At 38.5% G+C, this 20,614-nt stretch overlaps 2 protein-coding genes and 1 long non-coding RNA gene across 9 annotated transcripts in view; 1 reads left to right on the forward strand and 2 right to left on the reverse strand.

The window, feature by feature from the left end:
• LOC114548918 (uncharacterized) overlaps positions 1 to 5,115 on the reverse strand; it is a 49,909-nt gene extending 44,794 nt beyond the window's left edge. The window contains exons 1-2 of one of the 2 annotated variants that reach the window (XR_003691460.1): positions 4,974 to 5,115; positions 3,159 to 3,235 (exon numbers count right to left, since the gene is read on the reverse strand). This is a non-coding gene — a long non-coding RNA (uncharacterized LOC114548918). Of the gene's footprint in view, positions 1 to 3,158; positions 3,236 to 4,966 lie in introns of both variants that reach the window. The other variant, XR_003691461.1, reaches the window with a different exon arrangement.
• LOC114548890 (uncharacterized) overlaps positions 1 to 20,614 on the reverse strand; it is a 590,132-nt gene that overhangs the window by 264,022 nt on the left and 305,496 nt on the right.
• The window catches only part of LOC114548895 (NACHT, LRR and PYD domains-containing protein 3-like), an 802,603-nt gene that overhangs the window by 149,007 nt on the left and 632,982 nt on the right, over positions 1 to 20,614 (forward strand). The gene's annotated exons all lie outside the window — the stretch shown is intronic.

Raw genomic sequence — 20,614 nt, forward strand, 5'->3', positions numbered from 1 at the left:
TTGGTACATACATACTGTACACAAACACATATATTAAACATTATTATGAAATAAACACAAATACAGAAACAAAGATAAACTAAATAGTTGTTTAACATGAGAGAAAAGAGGCTGAATGTATGAGTGCATGATGGGTAAAACATAATATAGTCTATGTGCAGCGGGCAGATGAATAGTGATGATGTGTATAGTGAACATGATTAGAGTTTATCTTAAAAATATATATTCTTAGCTCTGTGACTCCAATGTTCAGAACATGAGAGGCAACAACTGAGGCTGGACTTGGAGAAAAGTCCTGATTCATTCAGTTCTAGGGCTGTAACTAAACATTATTTTATTATTCATTCATCTATGTAATGGGCTGTGTATAGGTTATGTTAAATTATTATTATATGTTTAAAATGTGACGAACAAACTTTATGATTAAACAGACTCAGTGACGCAGTGAAACTATTAAACTACACGGTGAGAATACTCAGTCCAACATCCTGCTCTGTTAGTAAATGTACTTGATGTAGAAGTAGCAGAGAGAGATTCTCTGGAACATTACATCATGTTTTACTGCTGATTAAGACTTTGTGTGTAAACTCAGAATGTGCAGAGTAGCATGCTGTCAGATAAATGGAGGACAAGAAGAAGTACAAGCTTTTCCTTCTGAGATTAAAGCAAGTATTCACACATGTTACCGCAGTAAAAGTACTAATAGCACAGTGTAAAGTTACAGCAGCTGACTGAGCAGATAACTAACGTGAGAGAAAACAGACAGACTCTCTGCTCCCTGAACTCAACACAATATGAAAATGAAAAAATTGAAAGACTTACGTACTTGACTGCTCTGATTGAGGGTTTCTCACGCTGCAGCTCGGCCTGGAAGACCTCTGGGACACCGAGACATCTTATCGTGTGTGTCCACTGAAACCTTTGTGTCGACAGAGAAACAACAAACCTGTTTCAGCTTGATCAGGAGGAAGAGGAGAATGAGGAGGAGGAGTACATAGGAGGAGACAGGAAGAATCCTGAAGAACCAGAAAAACTGAGAGGAGCAGTAACACTTTATAACAACCAGCAGTGATAAACGGAAATTAAACTTCAGTTAAAAGTTATTTTAAACGGTTAACAAACATTTATAATGTTACTGATCATTGGTAATGTTGTCATTTTTTATTTTAGAGACAAATACCTAAATAAAGAATAAAACTAAGCCAAAGTCTAGTTTGTTTTCATCTCTGAGCTGGTGAGTGACGTCATGGCGCTCTCTGGTGGACATCAGCAGGAACTACAAGCAGAGCTCCACCAAACACATTCACACATTAAAACATGTTTACACTTTACTCTATTTTAATCATAAAAGATAAACGGTATTTTCAGCTATGATCAAATGAAACATCTCTTCTTGTTACAGCTATGAACTAACGTTTTTTACTTAACTTTACTACTATTATCTATTAGCAGGGTTCTGGTTCTAGTTAGTTTATCTGTTACAGCTATGAACTAACGCTTTACTTAACTTTTACTACTATTATCTATTAGCAGGGTTCTGGTTCTAGTTAGTTTATAGTTCATCCTGTAGTGACGGCTTCTTCTACTGGACTCTGCTACTGTTAGTTACTGATGCTACAGTGTAGATATTATGCTATAGTATAGATATTATGCTATAGTATAGATATGAGGCTTTAGTATATGATGCTATAGTATACATTCTGTGCTCTGCAGGAATAACACAACCACACATTCTGACAACAGAATACAGGGAAGTGACAAAGTAATTATGTATGTGAAACTTTAGCTGCAGTTAATATTTCCCTGTCTCTTCAAACATACAAAGGAACAGACAAACTGGGTGTAATCTTTCTTTTTGTCTGCAAGGACACCGAGCGGTAAACAGGAGACGGGATCATCCCCGCCTCAGGCACGCCCACACAGGAATGTCTGTGATCAAAGGATGTGTACGAGGGCTCAACAACTCGTTAATAATCATAGTCCGTCAAAACATTTCAAATTTCAAATTTACATTTGTTTATGCTTTAGTTTAGTTCTACATGTTCCGTTTTTCAGAGCTTATTGGGTTGACAGTATAAATATATAAATAAGGACCATGTCTACAGAACAGGACATGTTCTACTGGTTGGACAGTATAAAATATATAAATAAGGACCATGTCTACAGGACAGGACATGTTCTACTGGTTGGACAGTATAAAATATATAAATAAGGACCATGTCTACAGAACAGGACATGTTCTACTGGTTGGACAGTATAAAATATATAAATAAGGACCATGTCTACAGGACAGGACATGTTCTACTGGTTGGACAGTATAAAATATATAAATAAGGACCATGTCTACAGGACAGACATGTTCTACTGGTTGGACAGTATAAAATATATAAATAAGGACCATGTCTACAGGACAGGACATGTTCTACTGGTTGGACAGTATAAAATATATAAATAAGGACCATGTCTACAGAACAGGACATGTTCTACTGGTTGACAGTATAAAATATATAAATAAGGACCATGTCTACAGAACAGGACATGTTCTACTGGTTGGACAATAATGAAATATGATCATTACAGTGTTTAAAGCTCTAAATCAACACAACTAAACCACACAGCCAACAGATGGGACGAAGCGCCCACAAAATAACTAAATATTACCCATACTTATTAAGACACTTCCGATATATTGCAAAACTATATTGAGTTTATATATCTTGCCCAACTAACAGTAAAACAAATTTAATAAAAAGCAGATCTCCTGATCAGTGTCTGTGGGCTGTTTGTGTCTCTGTCCGTGATGTCGACGCTCTTTTCCTGATTCAGTCTGGTTTCTTCATATGTAGATGCAGCGTAATATTCACAACACAGAGACACTGATCCATAGAGGACCATCACACCAGCTCACAGTTACATATTCATTGATTTAGTTAGAGAATAAAGAGTCATGTTGTCTCCACATCAGTCCTGTCAGTGAATAGACCGACCGACACTAACTGCTGCAGACAGCTTTCTGATCTTCAACACAAGAGTCCTTAACACTTCCTCAGGAAATAAGAAGTGAAGTAGAAACATTATATTTAACTTTACAGAGACAGAAACTAACCCTGAAGAGATGAAAGACAGACTTGGTGTTAAAGTATCAAACAGCAACTTACAGTTTCTTCAAACAGTCCAAAGAGTTGACAGAGAACAACTCAGGTGAGTTGGTTTTTCTGATGAGTCACAGCTCCACCTGTCAGGAAGCAGATTTTCACAATAAGAGCTTGGTTTCTTCTCTCTGTGTAACTGTGGTTGTTGTTGTCAGTGTCTGTTCTTCCTTTGTCCCGTGAATGCAACAGAGGAACCTTTCCACGCCGAGTTCCAACATGTATAAAATGTGATGAACAAACTTTATCGTTAAACGGACTCAGTGACGCAGTGGAAGAAGTACTCAAACTATTAATACTACACGGTGAAAATAAACAGGGAGAGGCAAAGAGAAGTTGTTCTCAATTAACTTACCTGGATAAAGGTTATAAAAAATAAGCAGACTAACGAGCTCCATGTGGGTGAGAAAGTGACTAATCACAAAAGGGCCAGTGCCAAAAGTTGTCAAAACTCCATTTCATTAGCACAGCAGAAATCCACTTTGAAAGCATAGTGACCAGTGAGAGTGTATTTCCTCCAGTGCTCCCAAAGCAGACACTCTCATGTGTGTTATCTGTCCGTATCCTTGCTGCTTAGTTTGATACATGCAGGAGCCATTCTTCACCTCTCCCTAGGTCTTGTTTGTTGCTCGCAGTCACCTGTACAACTTGATTTTTTAATTGCTGCGTGAAGACTAATATCTGGCGCATGTGAAATAATATTATTTGCTTGCAGGACCATAACCCTGACGCCATGCTCAGATTATGCTGCCATTTAAAGTGGCATGCAAGAAAAAAAGGTTTTCTTCACTAATTCCACGCAACACTTAATGAGTAACATGATACACAAATTGTCATTTTGCAAGTGAAGTATTTAGTACACTTTATTGTGGCGTGAGCATATTGTTAGTACTACTGTGAAGTCCATCCACACATCGGATGCAGTTTAGCCAGTTATGACTAATGGATCTTTGACAGACAAGTTACTGCTAAAATCGTTGTAGATTTAGATACTGCCATGAAAGGAAATAGAAATATACCTATTGTTGTGTTTGCTTTTTTTGTTTGCATTCTAAAATGTTGCTTCTTGTAAAGTTAAATTAGAGGCAGAATGAGGCTTGTAGGATGTAACTGGATTAATAAAAAAGAAGGTTTGGGTGCCCAGATAGCTCAGTTGGTAGAGAGGGCACCCATATATAGAGGTTTACTCCTCACGCAGCGGGCCAGGGTTCGACTCTGACCTGCTGCCCTTTGCTGCATGTCATTCCCCCTCTCTCCCCTCTCATGTCTTCATCTGTCCTGTCACATTAAAGGCCTAAAATGCCCCAAAAAAAATATTCTTAAAAAAAAAATAAGGTTTTGGGAAAATATGAGCTTAATTTACAGACTATGGTCCGTCTTCCTCTTCCTCCAAAGTCAGTCAGTCTGAGAGGTAAAACAGGAACACTGACTGGGAGCTCACAACATTTAGAGGAAACAAGTTTGAACAAGAGTCACATGCAAGACCACACACACACACACACACACACACACACACACACACACACACACACACACACACACACACACACACACACACACACACACACACACACACACACACACAGTATACAGTTAGTAAAACCATCCACAACTTGGTCAGTTATCTTTAAATCTGTTTTCTGGGTCTACAGCAGGTTTAATGTGTATTATTATATATTTATTATTCAGCCAATCAGCTCTTTGTGTCCAGATGAATCAAACTGTTGAGTTCATTCTAACATTTCTTTCCTCTCCAGTCCACAGGGGAAAAAACAGACTCAGAGACTTTGACAGTAAAATAATAAATGTTGGATTACCTCTCACCCTGCCTCAGCCTTCAGTTTCCTCTTCCTGTTCTCTTCACACTTCTGTTAACTGTTGTGTGGTTTGTTTTGTATATTCTTCATATTCCTGCTGAATACAAATTGCGCTTTGGGACAAAGAATGAACTGAACTGAAATGGAGTCTCAACTTCCTGTTCTCATGTACCAGATCTGCTCCTCCCCCTCTTCATTTACAGGAAATCAGCTGAGTTTATCTAAAAGTGTGTGTACGTGTGTGTGTGTGTGTGTGTGTGTGTGTGTGTGTGTGTGTGTGTGTGTGTGTGTGTGTGTGTATGTTGTTGATGTAACAGCACCACCTGCTGTCCAAAGTAACAAACTACCAGCTGAAGGCTGACTTCACCATCTGGCCTTTCCTCTAAATTCCTCCCACTGGAAGTTACACTGACGAGGAATCTACCTCGGTGGTTGGGGCATACATAGTGTACACAAACACATATATTAAACATTATTATGAAATAAACAATGAATACAGAAACAAATATTAACTAAATAGTAGTTTAACATGAGAGAAAAGAGTCTGAATGGTTGAGTGCATGATGGGTAAAACATAATCTATGCAGCAGGCAGATGAATAGTGATGATGTGTATAGTGAACATGATTAGGAGTTTATCTTAAAATATATATTCTTAGCTCTGTGACTCCAATGTTCAGAACATGAGAGGCAACAACTGAGGCTGGACTTGGAGAAAAAGTCCTGATTCATTAAGTTCTAGGGCTGTAACTAACCATTATTTTATTTCTAAGGATTATTTTCTAGAGTGATCCATTAACCGTTTGGTCTATAAGATGTCAGAAAATATGAGAAAATATCCATCAGGTGAAGTCTGTAAATGTCTTGATTTGTCTGAAACTCAAAGATATTTAGATTAACACAGTGGTGTAGTCTACGTGATACACAGGTATACCCAGTATACCCACTAAGAAAGAAAAAGGATTTCCATATACCCAGTTAAAAATGCCCAATGACACGCAACAACATACTTTCAACTATAATTTTGATATATTTTTAATTGTCATCTGTGTTTTTCTTCTTCAAATAGGCTAAATAAAGTTTTTTCCACCGTAAATTGGTGCATAAAAGTGTCAGAATACAGTAAATTAAGTCTTTGATGCTCAAAACTTCCCTGGGGGAGGACACCCAGACCCCTACTACGATATGCCCCCCCCCCCAAAGGAAGATTCTGTCCAATATATGTATATACAGTACAGTATAGCCACTACAATAGACCAGTGTTCCCCAAGGGGTACTTTGAGGACTGCAGGGGACACCAAGTTTTTGTCACTTTTTATCACTATTTTCGCCCTTTTCCTTCCTTCATTCCTTTTTTGTACTTTCTTCTTTTTTTCTCTAAGTTTGTTGAAGTTTTCGCTTTTTTTCAAAAAATAATTCTGCCTTTTACAAGGTTTTTGTCACTTTTTCAAAGTTAGTCTTCCTTCCTTTTTTGCAAGTCTTTCTAGTTTTTCTCGCTGGCTCACTCCGGATTTCCACTGAATGCAGAACGGCTGCAGACCGGCTCCGCTGCTCCGCCGTCCGTCAGTACCCACCAGGTCCGGATTTGTTGCGGCCATGACCACTGACTGTATATATGTATATTGAAGTGATACTGACCACTGACTGTATATATGTATATTGAAGTGATACTGACCACTGACTGTATATATGTATATTGAAGTGATACTGACCACTGACTGTATATATGTATATTGAAGTGATACGGACCACTGACTGTATATATGTATATTGAAGTGATACTGACCACTGACTGTATATATGTATATTGAAGTGATACTGACCACTGACTGTATATATGTATATTGAAGCGATCCTGGCGTTAAAGACCAGCTGATCGCTGCCTGATTCTTTGAAATGAATGGCCACATTGCATTGTGGGATAGGCCTATCGGCTTTGAATGCTTCCTGCTCGGATCATATCGTAATGTTCTATATTACAGCAAATACTGTAATATTTCACCGGTAATAAGACCAAAATAATATTATTAAAGTAAAGAAATGAATACAATGATAACATCTAAATAAATGTTGATAGATGTAGCATTATAGTTTAAAAAATATAAATCAACAAAAAAGCAATCCAGCTTCCCTGGCCGAAATATACCGAAATAATAACATAAAAAGAAATACATATAAACCATGATACTATCTCGTGAATAATGTTGATTAAAACAGCGGTTATTGGGCTAAAAATACCAATAATAACTGTCACAGATTTCGAGTTAAGGGGCGGGGGGCGTGTTTTTTTCTTTCGTCGATATCCGACGGTGAGGGAATAACATGAATGTCTATCTGACGGACCCCCCTCGTCGAAAAATAACGTCAAGGGTACCCCTATTTCGTTGGAAACTTGACGCCAGGGTCCTTGACCATGCGTCATACATTTGACGAGTAGGGAGTGAGACTGTGTTGCCCAACGAGATCTCACGAGGACCTCACGAGATCTCGCGAATTCACGAGAATAGAACCACAAAACCAACAACAGTTAGTTTCCATCCAGAGGAGTAGAGGGAAACGGCTCTGTGCTGTGTTTTCAAGGTGTAGTGCAGGGAAATATGATCCGCCGTGAGCACGGTGTATTTTATTTTGAAAATTAACCAGATATTTTATTTTGTTTCTGTGCTCGACTTCCTGTGCCGCATAATCTGCCATGTGCTGAATTGCTGCGGAGCTCTCCAGCTGCTCGGCAACAATAGAAGCTCTCACGTATCTGCTGTGGAGGGCGGCGGACCACGGAGTTGGGACGCAGTCGTTCTGCAGTCAGTGGAAATACACACTATACTGGCCTCACTGAGTGTAGAGCTACTGAGTTATCCAGCAAGTTTACAACCACCAGGTTAGGACCAACAAAGGACGGTGATGCAAGAAATCTTCATTCCTTTTCTCCTTTCCTTTATTTATGCCGTAAAAGGGCATTGCCTTCGTGTGGGTAAGAAATAACTATTAAGCAAGTGAAAAAGCCAACTTGTCCCGAGACAGCAAAACCGAACAACCTTTCACGTTGACTTCTCTCGTGTGTCTGCCCGATAAACAGGAAGTAAGCGGTTAACTCACCCAAACGTAGCCTACATTTCAATACTAGTTATGACCAATAGATGGCGCTCTACAAATGATAAGTGAACGCTGTGTACAAGAACAGACATGAAATCTAGGTCTGCTCAGAGCATGACACACACATTGTACACACAATAACACACAAATACACACACTGACTTTAATGGAAACCATAATTACTCCAACTGGGGTCAGTTTCTGATACTGTTTTTCACCAATTCTTGACTTACTTCCTCCTTTCTACCGACTTTTTTCCAAGTTTTTATGTTTTTTAAAACGTATTTATTGCCTTTTTTCATCAGTATTTAAATGTTTTCATAGGGCTGTCAAAATTAACGCGTTAATTTTTTTGCTAATTTTTTGCGTTAAGTTTTAATATTTAACCGTAAAAAAAAATTAACGAAATGAACGCAGCTGTGTTTGTTTACTTCATGTGGCGGCTGAGAAACGTAATACGTCTACATAACAGCAGGCGGCGCTACTCTGTATTGTTGCCCAAGTAATGAAAACCGGCAGCTGATTGGACAAACGCGTCACATGGGTTTGTTTTCTCCGGATATTGAGAGCCAGACTGTCATGGCGGCCGTTCAGAATACGATCTCATATTGTACTAAAATAGTTCACTGAAACATGTTTCTGAAAACATTTTAAGCGAGAAATAGGCCGTGCAGTTGCTGAATCTGTCTTCATTTCAGCTCAACAAAGGTCAGTTTAAAAGATTTCCGTCAGATTTTGAGAGACTCTAGTCACCTCATCCTGCTCACCATTTCCAGGTGAGTCCCGACTGCCCCCGTCACCGACTGAACTCTCGGCTCGTTGGAGATGAACTGAACTCTCGGCTCGTTGGAGATGAACTGAACTCTCGGCTCGTTGGAGATGAACTGAACTCTCGGCTCGTTGGAGATGAACTGAACTCTCGGCTCGTTGGAGATGAACTGCTCCTCGCCTGTAAAGTAGACGAGAGCAGGCGACAGCAGCCGGGGACGGTGACAGTTTCTAGCCATTTCCAGCAGCCTTCAGCAGGACTAAGCCAAATTGTTGCTGCTGTTGTTCTGAAAGATATTAAACCTTCATTCTTCATATTTGCAAAGTTAAGTGATTTAGCATTTAAATATCCATTATTACAAGCTTCAGTCTCAATTTAAAAAGCGATTAATCGTGATTAATTACAGCAAATTGTGCAATTAATTAGTTAATTTTTTTTAATCGATTGACAGCCCTAGTTTTTCAGTTGCAAGGCTGTTGTTTGGTAAATCAGGGGGTACACTGCACCACTGATTTAATATGATATAAACAGAGAAAAGCAGCAAATGTCCATATTTCCATATTTTTTTCTGTTGCTCTTCTCCAGACTCTTATTGTGAAAGCGAGGCTGCCGCTCTTCTCCAGACTCTTATTGTGAAAAGCGAGTCTGCTGCTCTTATCCAGACTCTTATTGAGAAAGCGAGTCTGACGCTCTTCTCCAGACTCTTATTGTGAAAGCGAGTCTGACGCTCTTCTCCAGACTCTTATTGTGAAAGCGAGTCTGCTGCTCTTCTCCAGACTCTTATTGTGAAAGCGAGTCTGCTGCTCTTCTCCAGACTCTTATTGTGAAAGCGAGGCTGCTGCTCTACTCCAGACTCTTATTGTGAAAGCGAGTCTGCCGCTCTTCTCCAGACTCTTATTGTGAAAGCGAGTCTGCCGCTCTTCTCCAGACTCTTATTGTGAAAGCGAGTCTGCCGCTCTTCTCCGGACTCTTATTGTGAAAGCGAGTCTGCGAGTCTGCTCCAGACTCTTATTGTGAAAACGAGGCCGGAAGTGTTGTAGTATCTTGACCCTGACAGGTGGGAAGATGTCTTCTTCTTTCAGAGAGGTGAAACGCCGTTTTTCGGCTCTTTGTCCGGTTGGTTTCACGTCACAGCTGCGGAGGAATCACCCGGTGGGAGGACGGCGCTTGTCACGCGCACAGACAGGTACCGTTGCTATGGTTACTGTGTTGCTGTGTGTAGCTACAGCCAGGGGCGCCGTATAGGGGGGAAAAGTTAGGACAATTCCAAGGGCCCATGACTGACAGGGGCCCCAAAAAATAGGTAAAAACTAATATAAAATTATTAAACCATCATCATTCAGTATATATATTTCAAATATAATAGTAAAATTGATGATCTCTTTGTTTTTACTTGTTTTTGGCAGTAAAAGTTAAATATCCCCAGTGACCAAAAAGTAAACATCCATATTGACCGACCACCCCCCTGTATCTGCATGAAATGGTTTGGTCCTGCCTTAGCGCACTCAGTGACGGTGTTTAGTTGCAGTCAGTAGATGCGCCAGAACTACAGTGACCACAATGTTGCCAAGTAACGTTAAATCAAAATCAGGTTTTCAAAAAAGGAAAGAGAGAAAATAGAGAGAGAGGAAAGACAAAGGAAGAAAGGTGGGTAGTAGTCTGTGAGTGGTATTAACCTGTCCATAGTGAAATAAGCTAGCTAGCTACAGACTAGTGCTAGCCTACATTTAATCACCATTTAATCAGTGCAGGGAAACGTTTAGCAAGATATTCATATTAAATCCTTGTCCCTGCCCCTTTAGCAGACTTAACAACAGATTGGTCAGCAGCAGCCCAGTCTCCCCCTAACTGAGCCCCTCCCTGTCCCAGTGAAGAAGGTGAGCAACATTGTGTTCAATGACATTAGCCAGTTAGCATCACTGCAGGGAGTCTGTGGGGATTTCTCTGTCTCTCTTGATCTTTTCACCATTACAAAAAAAGAAAATTAAATATTTGTTAATGACAAAAATTCAAACACATTAATAACAATTATTTTATCACATGATCATTATGAAATAAAATAAAAAATAAAATAAAAACCTACTGTCTGTACTGGATGCTGGACAGTTGGAAACAGTGAGTAGCTTACCTGAGCCTGCATGTAAGATACAGACAATATTAAAATAAGCCAGTTTGATACGTTCATTTAGATTGAATTATGGAATGACATCTATAGATACAGACTTTATTATTACCATCATGATGGGCAATTTATTTGAGAAGCTTGCACACACACACACACACACACACACACACACACACACACACAAAAAAATCTATCGTATCTAATGTATGTAATCAAGTGGTGGTGATACAGAACAAGGTAATTTGGGTCAATGTTCTGTAATGTTAGTGCTATTTATTAGTATATGGCAATCTTGCATCAAATAGTGAACTACATACTAGACTTGCAGGCAGGGGTTAAATTGGGCCGGGGCTCTCTGGGGCTTAGCCCCAGCACATAAGCCTACTCGTGTCCGGATGTGCCTGCTTGCAGTCTAAATATGTCACAAAAAATATGATGAAAGTGATACTTTTGAAAACATGATATTTCTGACAATAAATGAAAGATGTTTGAAATGGCATGTCTATTTGTCTCGGCGGAGCTGAGATGACAACAATCAGAACATGGCAACAACCTGCCCAGAACTGCAGACAATTCACCACCGCGGATCAACTACACAACGCCAAAGGGTCTCCGTCGGTAGGATTAACAGATAAAAGTCCTTCTCCTAAAGCTAAAAACCCCGTTAGTGTCCCTTTAGTGTCTCCGTCGGTAGGATTAACAGATAAAAGTCCTTCTCCTAAAGCTAAAAACCCCGTTAGTGTCCCTTTAGTGTCTCCGTCGGTAGGACTAACAGATAAAAGTCCTTCTCCTAAAGCTAAAACCCCGTTAGTGTCCCTTTAGTGTCTCCGTCGGTAGGATTAACAGATAAAAGTCCTTCTCCTAAAGCTAAAAACCCCGTTAGTGTCCCTTTAGTGTCTCCGTCGGTAGGACTAACAGATAAAAGTCCTTCTCCTAAAGCTAAAAACCCCGTTAGTGTCCCTTTAGTGTCTCCGTCGGTAGGATTAACAGATAAAAGTCCTTCTCCTAAAGCTAAAAACCCCGTTAGTGTCCCTTTAGTGTCTCCGTCGGTAGGATTAACAGATAAAAGTCCTTCTCCTAAAGCTAAAAACCCCGCTCACAGCGGTGGAAACCCGGTGCTCGGGAGCTCCACCGGCCGCTACGAGTTCATGTCGCTGACCAAGCCGTGGAACCGGGTCCTCGCTGTCGCATCTCCTCCAGCGGCTCGCATCCGAGCATCGGAGAGCCTCATTTGGTGCCGTGTGTGTGTGTGTGTGTGTGTTTGTGTGTGTGTGTGTATTGTAGTAGTAAAGAGAGAATGGGAGAAGGAAGTTTGTGTGAAGTGGACCTGGTGACCACTGACCCAAATCTTCTCAGCTGTTGCTACTGTCTCTGTCTCTTCATGTAGCACATTATGTTTGGCACATTGTATGGGCACTTCTTATATCATAACAAGGTAATATAATATGTAATCAAGTGATGACTGATTAACAGTAATGTAAATGCTAAATGTCCTAATACCTGTTGATACTACAACAATGCAGAGTATAGGCTCTTAACCTTGCAGTTTTGCACATATCATGTAAGACTCAATTTCTCCATTTCTTTGCACAAAGCTCTCCAGAAAGTGCCATTTAACGGTTTATTTTTAAATTTTTATCCCGGGGGTGCATACCCCCGGACCCCCCTAGGGAGAGCCCCTCCACATAACTAATTACAATTTAATCCCTGCTTACATGCATGTACAAATCACCATCCGTAAATATTGTGCTAGTACTAGTATTGAACTACAAGCAGCAAGACAGTTGCAAGCCTTTAATTAGAGTTCTGTAAAGCTTTTGATGGGACAGTTAGGTCCTAGAGATGTGGTGACAAAAGCTGCGCAGAGGGGGCCCAATTGGATTTGTTGTCATGGGGCCCAAAATTCCTGGCGGCGCCCCTGTCTGTATGTTTAGGAGGAGAAAGAAGAAGACACAGCTCAAGAGTTCCAAGTCACCAAAAATGTATTGGCCAGCCCCAGGATAATCTGAGAGCGAGAGAGAAAGTGAAGGGTTGAACATGTGTGGTTCACATAAATCCACTCAAAGACAGTTTAGAAGTGGGTCCCGGGCCTTTTAGCCTAACTAGCTGCAGGTCCTGAGTGGATTGGAGCCATTATGTTGCCCACTGCTGGAATCACCTTCTAAGACATGCGCCAACTGGAATTATTTACAACTAACATAAGGCTGTTCTCTTTTCCAGAGCTTTTAATTTGTCTTTTCTTAACCGTCATTTATTATTTTAGGTTTTACACTTTGTTTTTAAAGTGACTTTATGAAATGTGTCTGTCCTTTCATTGAATTTTTTGCCTGTAAAGCACTTGTGTGCTCTATAAAAAAAAATTAAAAATGAGAACACAGATGAGATTCTTTCACTCTATATTCACCAAAATAAATATTGGAGCCATTCTTTACAGACCACATAACTCCAGAACAGTCTGACACTAAAATGGCATTTTTCCAGACCCATCAGGAGAAAATGTACTGTTTTCCATATCTGTTTCTGTCTGAGGAACAAACTCTCTCAGATCTGGCAACACAGAAGCTAACGTTCACAAGGCCCTGACAACACTAATGGAATGACTTTTCGCTAAGTAATTAGACATAACGCCCATTTAGGAGACAGGAAGTGAGGAGTGTTTCATACTGTTGGTGATGTGACAGAAAATCTTTGATATACCGTATGTTCAAGGACATTGGAAAACCATTTTTCCCAGTGAAAACGTCATAATTCAGAGAATCAGGAGGAAACTGGGGCTAGATTTAGCTAACAGAGTTTCCCAGGTGGTGACGTTGTTGACAGCTGACGATTGATGGAGGCGACTTTGGTTCACTGAAAATATTTCAATGACAATAAACTGTTTATTGTGGACAAACGCCTCCGCCAAGAAACATACACAGACATAACATCTTCAAATGATTCATAAATAGGCCCATTTATAAACCTGATACGAGTCCTTTCCTGTTTGTTGTCCTGCAGATAACACAAACTAACAGCTGTCCATGTGCTGTTAGGATGCTCGCATAAGAAATCAGCAACAATCTTTGTTATTGTGGCCTCCATGTTTACACACGCCCAACAGCTGGTGGCAGTCACGCAACAAGTTGTTAAGCCAAACGCCAATATAGCAGAAGAAGAAGAAGAGGCATCCCGACCATGTGAACGCTGGCAGTCGGATAAACAACGTAACCACGGAGACGGTCCCTGTTATTCCCAGGAGGCATGAACGCAGTAAGAGCTCCAGTTGTGGTATGAACGTGGAAACATGATCACTGACCAGCAGAGTTCTCCTCCAGCACCTCCTGCTGCATCACTTCCTCACCTCCTCCATCCTGAAATCCTGCTAAATGATCAAATAATCTTCATTTCTCCATGTTCCTGCATCATTAACACCTTGAGATCAGAGCTAGACTGCTGTATCTGCTGATACTTTCATATTTTAACGTGACGCTACCTGTGCAGAGGAGTTAGTCGGGACGCCGGGTGACTTTGACGTCACTGAAGGTGTCACCGCTGTCGTAGGAGCTGCATCAAATCAGTCAACACCTGAAGAATACATGAAATCTGGATATTTAAGAGAAAATAGATCAAAACAATCTGCAGGTTTTAAAACTTTGCACCACAAACAAATGTCATCTTCAATTCCTGGAGATGAATAAAGTCCAACGTTGACCAATAAAGATGTGATAGCGATGCTTTTGTTGTTCAGCTGTAATACAGTATCGTTGACAGCTTTGTCTCTACACATCAGAATGGGACTGTTGGTATGGGGGGGGCGCTCTTGTTGAACTGTGCATGCTACGGTAGTTACCTGTTCAAAAGGAAAGCTAACAAGTGGTTTCAAAATGGTCCAATGGGACGGAGAAGGGAAGAAAGAACTGATGGTGTTCTGCTAGCAGGGAGGAGGAGTTGGGCTCTTTTTCTAACAGCTCTGGATGGAAAACCAGAAGACAAGAGAAGGATTTTTAAACCAGCTAGGGTTGGCTACCGTTCATCATCTCAGAGAGCCCCGTCTACTGATACAGAGAGCTGAAATTCTCTCCCTCTTTTTATTTCAGTTGGTAAAATAATTCCAATCCTATTTCTTCTATTTACTTGGAACATTGTCATTTATTTAGACATTAACATTTGACACACCACACAACATAAAGCCCCTCCCATACAACCTATTAAATCTATTATTAATTAACTGCACTCTTAACTTTTACTCTTGTTGTTGTATCTTATTCTCTATTAGCTTTTGACCTCTTTTTAATTGCTCTTTAATTTAGTTTGATGTAAAGCACTGTGAATTGCCTTGTTGCTGAAATGTGCCATAGAAATAAAGTTACCTTTCAACCACTAGCCTGGTAACAACAACAACTCAAATTAACTAAAGAAATCAAAAAGGAATAAAATCTACCTTTTTTCAGCTCAAAGAGCATTAATAACTGTTTATTGATGGTTTATTAAGGCTTATTCGGTATTGTTACACGTTAATTAAGTGTTACTTAAGGTGCATATGTTCTCTACTTTACAATAAGTCTACCAAAGAGCATTAATAACTGTTTATTGATGGTTAGGTAAGGCTTATTCAGTATTGTTACAAATTAATTAAGTGTTAGTTAAGGTGCACATGTTCTCAACTTTACAATAAGTCTACTAAAGAGCATTAATAAATGTTTATTGATGGTTTATTAAGGCTTATTCGGTATTGTTACACATTATTAAGTGTTAGTTAAGGTGCATATGTTCTCTACTTTACAATAAGTCTACCAAAGAGCATTAATAACTGTTTATTGATGGTTTATTAAGGCTTATTCAGTATTGTTACACATTAATTAAGTGTTAGTTAAGGTGTATATGTTCTCAACTTTACAATAAGTCTACTAAAGAGCATTGATAAATGTTTATTGATGGTTAGGTAAGGCTTATTCTGTATTGTTACACATTAATTAAGTATTAGTTAAGGTGCATATGTTCTCTACTTTACAATAAGTCTACCAAAGAGCATTAATAACTGTTTATTGATGGTTAGGTAAGGCTTATTCAGTATTGTTACAAATTAATTAAGTGTTAGTTAAGGTGTATATGTTCTCAACTTTACAATAAGTCTACCAGAGCATTAATAACTGTTTATTGATGGTTTATTAAGGCTTATTCAGTAGTGTTACACATTAATTAAGTGTCAGTTAAGGTGCATATGTTCTCTGCTTTGCAATAAGTCTACCAAAGAGCATTAATAACTGTTTATTGATGGTTCATTAAGGCTTATTCAGTATTGTTACACATTAATTAAGTGTTAGTTAAGGTGTATATGTTCTCAACTTTACAATAAGTCTACTAAAGAGCATTAATAAATGTTTATTGATGGTTAGGTAAGGCTTATTCTGTATTGTTACACATTAAATAAGTATTAGGTAAGGTGCATATGTTCTCTACTTTACAATAAGTCTACCAAAGAGCATTAATAATAACTGTTTATTGATGGTTTATTAAGGCTTATTCAGTATTGTTACACATTAATTAAGTGTTAGTTAAGGTGTATATGTTCTTAACTTTAAAATAAGTCTACCAGAGCATTAATAACTGTGTAGTGATGGTTTATTAAGGCTTATTCAGTATTGTTACACGTTAATTAAATGTTAGTGAAGGTGCATATGTTCTCTACTTTACAATAAGTCTACCAAAGAGCATTAATAACTGTTTATTGATGGTTTATTAAGGCTTATTCGGTATTGTTACACATTAATTAAGTGTTAGTTAAGGTGCATATGTTCTCTACTTTACAATAAGTCTACCAAAGAGCATTAGTAACTGTTTATTGATGGTTTATTAAGGCTTATTCAGTATTGTTACACATTAATTAAGTAACCATTTAAGGCTAAGTAATGCTTATATAGCATGCACAATAATTTATATAGGTTAATGTCCATATGAAGACAAAGGAAGAAGCAAACCTCTGCATGGAGACTATGGAGTCTTTTCCCTGATCTCACCCTCTACCAAAAGTAAGTCATATGTTGGAGGATGGACAAATATAGTGGACAAAGGTATGTGGACAACCATGACCCGTAAATAAACAATAAAAAAAGTTTTCTCATAATGACAGGGCTTGGCCGTGAACCTCAAGACATACATGCTATGAAACATCTTTATCAACCACCTAGTAATATTAGGAAATACCTTCATCAACATCAACTAAGGCTTTACTTAGACACTTTAGTTAGCTTTTATTTCCAGTTCAGGATTTTTAGTATATTACCTAATGTTAAAATATACACCTTAGTTAACTGTTATAAAGAGTTAGTCAAGGCTTGTTACTGCATTAACTAATGGTTAAATAGACACATTATTTAACTGTTATTAACAGTTATTCAAGGATTATTATTCCATTTACTAATGATATAATAGACACCTTAATTAACTGTTTTTAATAGTTAGTGAGGGCTTATTACTGCATTTACTAATGGTAAAATAGACACCTTAGTTAAGTGTGATTAATAGTCAGTTAAGGCATCTACTAATAGTAAATAATGCATCAATTAATACCTTAGTTAACATGAGCATTGTTAATAAATGTTTATTAGACAATTTATTCAACCCTTAATAACGGTTAGTTAATGCTTATTAATGCATTAACTAATGCTAATTAATGTACCCTTATTGTAAAGTGTTACCCTGAATATTGTGTATGAAGTTTCATGTAGACTGTCGTACAGTGGTTTCACAATATTACTTTATCTTGAAGCCCACAAGTCATGTTTTTTTGGCACAAACATTATACAAAAGCATTGTATGCGTAAATTATGTGTAAATGATGCAGCTACCCACCACAGTATCGATCCACCCATCCCTAGTAGTGATAAGGAACCATAATAATTTCATTGCTTCTTTGCATGTTTAAAGCTAGAGTGCGTAGTTTCTGTTCCCCCATGAGGAATTCTAAGTAATGACAACAAAACTGTCGGCGTGTCCACATGATACATATGGAATGACGTTTTATTCACAATTAAATAAATTAATAAATACATTAATAAATACATAAAAACATGAATAATTAAATATGCCTTTGAAATACATTATGAAATAAATAAATGAGGCAATAAATACATAAATAAATTTAATTATTTCATGGTACTTTTATTTCATACGTCCATATTTATTTATTTCAAGAGATGTTTATTTCTTAAGTCCACATTGATTTATTTCAAGAGATTTTTATTTCATAAGTCCATTTTAATTATTTCAACAGACCTTTATTTCATAAGTCCACATTTATTTATTTCAAGAGACTTTTATTTCATAAGTCCCCATTTATTTATTTATTTCAAGAGACTTATTTCATAAGTCCACATTTATTTATTTCAAGAGACTTTTATTTCATAAGTCTGCATTTATTTATTTCAAGAGACTTTCATTTCATAAGTCCACATTTATTTATTTCAAGAGACTTTTATTTTCCTAATGCCACATTTATTTATTTCAAGAGACTTTTATTTTCCTAATGCCACATTTATTTATTTCAAGAGACTTTTATTTTCCTAATGCCACATTTATTTATTTCACTCTCCTATTTATTACAAATTTGTATATGTAAATGAGGGGGCGTGGCTATCGCTCACATTCAGAACAAGGTGAATGGGACTTCTTTGGCACGTAGTAGAAGAATTACCGTATAGTACAGGATAAGCTTGCAGGTAGTTTCGATTTACATGAGCTGTTTAGGATTAATTACTAATGTTAACTAGCATTTTAGTTAGCAATAATTAGACTGTGCCTACGTTATCTCCTTACATATACCTACACTCTCCGTCTCTGTAAGATCGGGAATGATTGAGATTTCTCTCTCACAGCTACCAGAAGACTTCACACTTTCAGACACGTTGCTCAAGTCACATTTACGTTGTCTCTCTCAGTTGGAGGCTGCGCAGTAAAGCTGGCCATCCCCGGAAAAGTGCTTCTGATAGCCTTCACTGGTCTCCGTCCAGAGCAACGGGGTCTATTGGTCCATTATACACTGTCTATGGTTGCACCGTCGGACCCATGGATGTATTAGCTTGGTTGGTGCGTAACTGCTTACGGACCTGGATGTGACTGAGTGGGAGACGTTAGCGGACGTAAATGAGCTGTTATCCCTAAAAAATGACTTGACTGATGCAGAGTGTGCACCGGCATCTGAAGCTTTGCTAGTTAAGCTGCAAAAGCAACAATGCATCCAAGTATGCAGCAGTCAGGATCAGCTTTGTGACAAACCACAAAATCGCCAAAACAGTAAGCCATTTTTTGAATGGGAGTTTATTAGAGAGTGTTTGGTGGACTCTGCTGCGCTAATATGCCCAGAGGTAAAAAAAAGAGACGTTTGAGAATGTGTCGCCTGACATAAAATTCATATTGAGCAGAATTGTGTTTAGCCTATTAGTTCGGCCGTCCACAACAGTCCCTGATTCTCATGTGACCCCTTGGGAAAATGAATTGCCTACTCCTGCCAGGACAAGGTATGTAGGAGACCTGCTCAATTAATTCACATACATCTAATTAGCTCATACTTAGGTGTAGAAGATAGCTGCTAGTCTGGGCTGCGAACATTAGGGTATGTTTATATTAATATAATTAACAGTCTATGGGTCTTGATTTGCATTATAACTGTTGTTTGTTTGTGAAGAAAAGAAGGATGGCCATCAGAACTAACAATGTATGGTACTTTTACTCTCAGTTGATTGTTTGAAAACATGTTATGGGATGGTCCGAACTAAAATTGCACATTATACCTTTCTAAGGGTCTTAAATAACATGTGTGACATGTGTTATGTTGTTATTACATGTGTATAGATGTTTCTTTAATTAAAAACAAAATAGTTTTGGATTTATGACCCCTTGTCCTATTTTCACTACATGGGAGAGACACCCCCGTTTTACAGAACTACTTATTACTTTAACTTTAGTAATTTTTCAGATAGGTATTTTTACTTGTACTTATAATATTATAATCAAAGTATTGGTACTTTTACTTGAGTACAATATTTTAGTACATTTTCCACCTGTGGATTGGGGGGATCCTTCCCTGAGATCCCACACCCCTTGACCCTGTCCCTCCACTGGTAAGGCCTCAGCACTCATTTCCCTTATTTTAGTGTGTATGGTATTTTATACTTGATGTTTTTTTAGTAATTGTATAAATAAAATTGTCTTTAACAAAACTACGTCTCTGGCTTTGTGCATAAGTCAAACCTGTGTGCTTTCTGTATTTTGGTAGTTTAACTGTCGAGCTAGTCAAATCCTATTCTCGGGGTGAAATTCCCCGGGTGGCGTTGCCGGTGTCTTCCTTGGGTCTGGGCATTGAGCGGCCAAAAAGGCGCTCCACACCAAAAAAAACACACTGTAAATGAGCGATATGGTTAACTTGTCACCAACCGGGACGAAGAAAAGCATCCGGAGGAAGATGACCTGACCACGGCTGTGATGGCTGCTGAGGATGCTTAACGTCACCCTGCTGTAAATGACATTAGACCAGGGGATCGCACAGCCAGGCCACAGTGGGTGAGTCAGCTGATAAGGGTCCATGCAAGAACTTTACTCTTATCTCTGTCTCGTAGAAGAACAAAAATGTGAATAAATGGATCACCGAATCTAAAGTTATACAGGACATTGGTTTATTTTTAGCC

This window comes from Perca flavescens, chromosome 22, assembly GCF_004354835.1.
Source record: "Perca flavescens isolate YP-PL-M2 chromosome 22, PFLA_1.0, whole genome shotgun sequence".
Taxonomy (NCBI): Eukaryota; Metazoa; Chordata; class Actinopteri; order Perciformes; family Percidae; genus Perca; species Perca flavescens.